Below are 6010 nucleotides of genomic sequence, written 5' to 3'. Positions count from 1 at the left end.
CCAACTTCAAATTATTGCGGATTTTGGCAGTGATATGCAAGTACATTTTTACATACAACACACTCATACTCACATACGTACATACATCACACACACACATACTCACATTATGCAGACATACGGTGGAAAAGAATGGCAATCAAGATACCAAGTGGAGTGTGTTTCATTCCTTTCATTTAAAGGTAAAGACCAGTATTGGAAACGCCCCAATTTTAAAAAATGAAATGGAAGCTCTCATTACCAATCATGTGAAAGAATATGTTTTGACTAATACATGATGATAAAAAATTTGCCGGGAAACCGCCTACTAATTAATATATTTGGTAAATTTGTTTCTCTCATGGTCTGTGAGAGATATAGGGTAGTCCCATATACATCTTTGTGTGTATAGTGCTTGTAACTTTACAAAGAATGGGCCAAATTTCTTATCATTTTGATGATTCCAGAACCTTGCAGATACTAGATGCTACATGATCAACCTTTTCTGATCGATTCCACAACGTTTCTTTCACAATGCAATCGCATGACCATAACTGGTCTTTACCTTTAATACATTTTCGGGTGTAACGGTTGACAAAAAGCTTTCTTGGAAAAATCACATCGACAATATTTTTAAAATCATTTCCCGAATTATTCGTATTATTTACAAATTAAAGACATGTCTTCCTCTTAATTCCTATATGCTTTATAGTTCTTTTTAACTCCCATACTTGAACTATGGTATCTAATTATTATTATTATTATTTTTTTTTTTTTTGTGGGGGGGGGGGGGTAACACACGTCAAACGTCATTAGATGAAGTGTTGTTATTACAAAAGAAGATCATTCGTATTATTTGTAATTCCCCCTTTCGCTCCCATACAGATTTTTTGAAAATAAGATACTAAAGGTAAAAGACTTACATTTTTTTCCAACTAGGTCAATTTATATAGGCCTAATATAAAAATAATATGATATGCCATCTTCTTTTCAAGAAATGTTTTTTTATAAATAGCTCAGTTCATAATTAAAACATGACATTCGGACGATTTTCATTTACCTCTTTTACGGACCCTCTTAGCTCAAAAAATATTTTATATGGAGGTCCAAAGTTTTGGAATTCTTTAAGTAATGAAATAAAAAAAAATGCTCCATCGATTAATACTGTTAAGGAAAAAAATATGAAATTGTTATATTACAATCATATAAACCTCATTGAAGTATATGTTGATGTTGTTGTTGTTTTTGTTGAATACAAGATTATTACAAGGAAAAAAATTATTGCTCACTACCGTTTGACCGTACCTATACCCCTTATTCGAATCCATAAGCATTAATTTGTACTTATCGCTAGACTCTCGCCTCCCGGAGGAAAAACAAATATGTTGATCGATATGAATATTTTCAACGCTCACAAACGAGCTCATAATAGGGGCTCTTTCTTTGAAAGACGCATTCTGAAAGTTCACGATTTTTTTTTGTTAATACTGACCAATATATAGCCCCATGGTGAGAAGTCATTGCATTAAAATGTACTTTCCAGATATGTTTTGGATATCTATGTTAAATAGTAATGCTAGCATCACAGAATGTATTTCTGTATCATAATTATTGTGTGGTTATTCTATCTTTAACTTAAGCACATATTTCTTGCCAATAGTTTAATTGCAATTGTCTTTCATTTTCTCTGGTTATTGAATGGCTGTCATGTTTAAAGCCACACTGCATGTCCTACTTGTAGCTACTTGCTCCCTCTATATAGAAAACTTCCCTAATCGGTGCATGTTGGTCCCCTATGATCCTCTATTTCTTATGTTATTTGAGAGCTGAGTTGATGAGATAGCCACCTGTCAGTGACAGTGGCGTACCTGGGATACTCCGTCAGGGGGGGCAAGCGACCGAAACAAACAAAAAAAGGCGATGATAATTTTCACTTCTGGCGAGCGAGCGAGCAAAACAAAATCTTTAAGTAACATTTGGTATATAAACTGGTATTGTTGCAAGTTGGGGTGGGAACATTCACTTGTTAGCGACGTTAATTTAATTTTTTTGCAAACGAGTGTAGCGAGCAAGAAAAAAATCACTTCTTTTTTAAGAATTGCCACTTAAACTTGGTTCAATTGTCCCATGCAGGGCGCGGGAACAATATTGTGTTTAGGGTGATTTTATACCCATTTTAGCTAGCGAGCGAAAATACATCTTTCTCTCAATGAATTGCTATATAAAATTTGTTTCATTGTTGCAGGTAGGGGGCGGGCACAATCGTGTAGCACTTTCGTTAACTGACGTCATTTTTAATGAATATTCATGTTTTGATTAAGAGGTGCTAATATTTGTTTAAGTATAATATTTCTGTTTACAAGTACACATTTTTGATACAGAGTATTATCACCAAAATTATACTCTGAATCATCATTTATTAGAATATACTATGTTAAGGTATTATTGAGTATTTGATTAATGTTCTTGTTTATTTTCTAATTAGTATTGATAGTGCGTATAGAATGTAAACAATAACCACGTTTTTAGATTCAATGCGTTTTTGTGCATGTTTTTGACACCGTCCATCTCTCGCCCAAAGTTGAGAGCCCTAATGTTTTGTGCTCTTGGTCATACTTGACTACTTTTGATGACTTTTTCAACTTGTCAGTGCCCAAATTTCAGTTTACTACTTCAGTGAGGTGCATAGCAACTCTTGCTTGGGCCTGATACGAGATTTATTCAGTTGGACATTTGATCTTCGTGTTTTTCAACGCAACTTTTCGTCATAACGATTTCAACCAAGATCTGACCTCGCCTTCGCATAGCCTATGGGTTATAGCATCTTGTCAGTTATGTGAGATGGTTCCCGTTCAACAGTCACTTTGTGTGTGGACTGCATTGTAGCTACATACGTGAACTTCATCCTGGGAAGTTTCCCATTCAACAATTAGTTTGTGCAGATTGCAGCTAGATCTACGTGAACTTCATGGAACCTCCACTTTCAACGACCAGAGTAAGGATCAATTAGTGTCTTTCTTCATCGGATTTTCTTCCAGTGTAGCGTTCACCCAGAGAGCTTGAATACTTCACGTTCACTAGACCTACGCTAGCACTCAGCAACTCGTGGGGTAGACCGAAAGCTTCAGTCTCTATAATCGTCGGTTGTTCCACTGAGACTACGTCTGGCTCCACTAGACCTCCGATAACCGAGGTCTAGTGGAGCCAGACGTAGTCTCAGTGGAACAACCGACGATTATAGAGACTGAAGCTTTCGGTCTACTCGTGGGGCTACTCGCGATCGACACGTCTTTACAGTATTTTACTTGGCGAGAACAATCAAGCCAGCCAGGTTTCTTCGACCACAGTTTGCTGGTTAGTATTTAAACACATAACATTGAGTGATTCACAGACTCCTACCAGATCTACAGCTACCTGTTAAGTAGTTACCATGGTTACACAGTGAAGCATTGAAGTTGACAACTGTTAATCTAACCTGAGTCTATTTTGTATAGACTACCATTGATTTTGTTCTTGTGCATGTTTTTATACCAACAATCACATTGAATTCAAGTTTAGAACATCTAGATCATTTTATGTAATAATCACCATCATTCATGTCAAGAAGAACTTATCTCGTACCTTTGTAAATGTACGTTCACTGTGTGAATCTTGGCATGACAACTAGAGGTCTTGATTCTTTCTAGATCTAGATCTAGTATAGTTCACAATTCGTTTGTGTCCATTAATTTATTTTAAGGCATTAACATTCGGCCATTATTATAGGCTGGTATCAGACTCAACCAAGGTTGATTTTGTTATTTAACGCTTCCAAGTACTAATTTTGTGTTATAGTACATTAGCATTGTCCGAGACAATATACCTTGTATGTTTGCATCTTTTCTTTTACCAACCTGATACCATTAATATTTTCTAGCATTAAGCAAGTGCAGCATCAAGGTAATAGTAGTCACTGACTATTTATAGCCACATTTTAAAGGACAGTTTTAGCTTTTTACTTTCAGGTAAATAGAATATTTGTTTTTTTTTTCTTTTTAGCGACAAGTTGTTTGATTGTCGTTGATTTTATACCACAGCCCTACAGGAAGTGTGTCCTGTTATTTTCAAGTTGATGTTTTAGTACACAGATTTTGTGTCTATTGATTAAATATCAGTTATAAATTTCAGTGAAACTTTACATTTTTGTATTCTTTTGTAGTTTAATGAAAGACTATCTTGTATGGTTGAATTTGACTTAATTAGTATAACTTGAGATTGAGAGGTGATAAATGCAGCTTTCTAAATTCTAGTGAATGTTCAAAGATTGATTAGAGTGAGAAATTGGTGTATGTTTACCGATATATTAATAATCATTACCCTGAAATTAGATAGATCCCCTCAACGCTCGTTTTACTAAAAAGGCAATGTCAATCCCATTTTGGCGGGCAGGCAACCCCCTACATTTCTCTTTTTAATGATATTGTAGCAGGTTAGTGGTGGGCACATAATTCCACGAGCTAGCGAGCGTAGCGAGCGAAAAAAAAAATCACTTCTCTTTTATAGGGAAAATATGGTACATAAAACTTGGGTTCATTGTTCCATGTCAGGGACGTGATTATTAAAAGCGGTGTTATTTCTATTTTGGCGAGCGAGCGTAGCGAGGGAGCAAAAAAAATCACTTCTCTTTTATAGGGAAAATATGGTATATATAAACTTGGGTTCATTGTTCCATGTCAGGGACGTGATCATTAAAAGCGGTGTTATTTCTATTTTGGCGAGCGAGCGTAGCGAGCGAGCAAAATTTTTGTAATGATAATTGGTTCATAAATTTCAGATTTTTTTGTTGCAGGGCAGGGCTTACACAATCATGTCTAAGGTGATGTTAATTCCGTTTTGGCGAGCACGAGCACACCAAAACTTCTTTGAATAACGTTTGGTACATAATTATTAACTGGTTGTTGCAGGTTGGGGCGGGAACGTTAGCAGTGTCAATTCCATTTTGGCGAGCGAGCATAGCGAGCAAGCAAAAAAAATAAATTCTCTTTTAATAAAAATTAATAAATAAACTTGTTTTTATTGGTGCAGGTCAGGATGGACGCAATCGCGTTTAACGCGATTCAATTCCTTTTTGGCGAGAGGGCGAAAAAACTCTCCTACTTTTAATGATATTGTTGCAGGTCAAGGGTGGGCACAATTGTTTCCAAAGCAATGTCTATTCATTTTATTCGCGAGCGAGTGTAGCGAGCGAGAAAAATGAATTAGTCTCTTTTAGTAACATTTGGTACATATATTGTGTGTTATTGTTGCCATGGTTGCAGGTTGGGGCCCGTCGGGGCAGGCACAATTTTATTCTAGGCAATACTAATCCTTTTCTTTTTTCAGGGGGACGAGCAAGTGAAAACATTTAATACAAAATAGGCTAGCAAGCAGTTCGCGCCAGCGAAGAGTTTCGAATTTGTTATATCACTTATATTTTCCTATTTTCATATGTTTTAATTTTTCAGGGCCGTATGCGGAATATTTTTCAGGTGGGGGAGGGGGAAAGATGCGTTAAAAGTTTTTGAAGAATCTCAAAAGCAAAAGGAGTGAAGGGAGTTCGAGCGACCGAACTGGTCATGAGGGTACTTTTGCATTTTCAAAAGTAGAATTGAAGGATTTGGTAATTAAAGGCGTACACTACATTTTCAGGAAAAAAATTGTACGTTTTCAAAATATCTGGGGTCAACTGCCCCCCCCCCCCCCCCCCTTGGCGCGTACGGCCATGGTCTTTTTTTTTTATAAATTTCCCCATTTTTATTCCTTTCCTTTTCTTTTCCCTTTTTCTTCCTTTCCTTTTCTTTTCCCTTTTTCTTCCTTTTCTCTTCTTCTTCCTTTTTTCTTTCCTTTTTTTCCTTTTTTCTCTTTCTTTCCTTTTTTCTTCCCTTTTCCTTTTTTTTCTTCTTTCCTTTCCTTTCTTTTCTTTTCTTTTCTTTCCCCTTTTTCTTTTTCCCCCTGGAGCCCGTCAGGGGGGGCACTCTGCCCCCCCCTGCCCCCCCCATAGGTACGCCAGTGG

Source organism: Strongylocentrotus purpuratus, unplaced genomic scaffold (genome assembly GCF_000002235.5).
Source record: "Strongylocentrotus purpuratus isolate Spur 01 unplaced genomic scaffold, Spur_5.0 spur5_scaffold_12, whole genome shotgun sequence".
Classification (NCBI taxonomy): domain Eukaryota; kingdom Metazoa; phylum Echinodermata; class Echinoidea; order Camarodonta; family Strongylocentrotidae; genus Strongylocentrotus; species Strongylocentrotus purpuratus.
Note: the sequence above shows the minus strand (reverse complement) of the source record.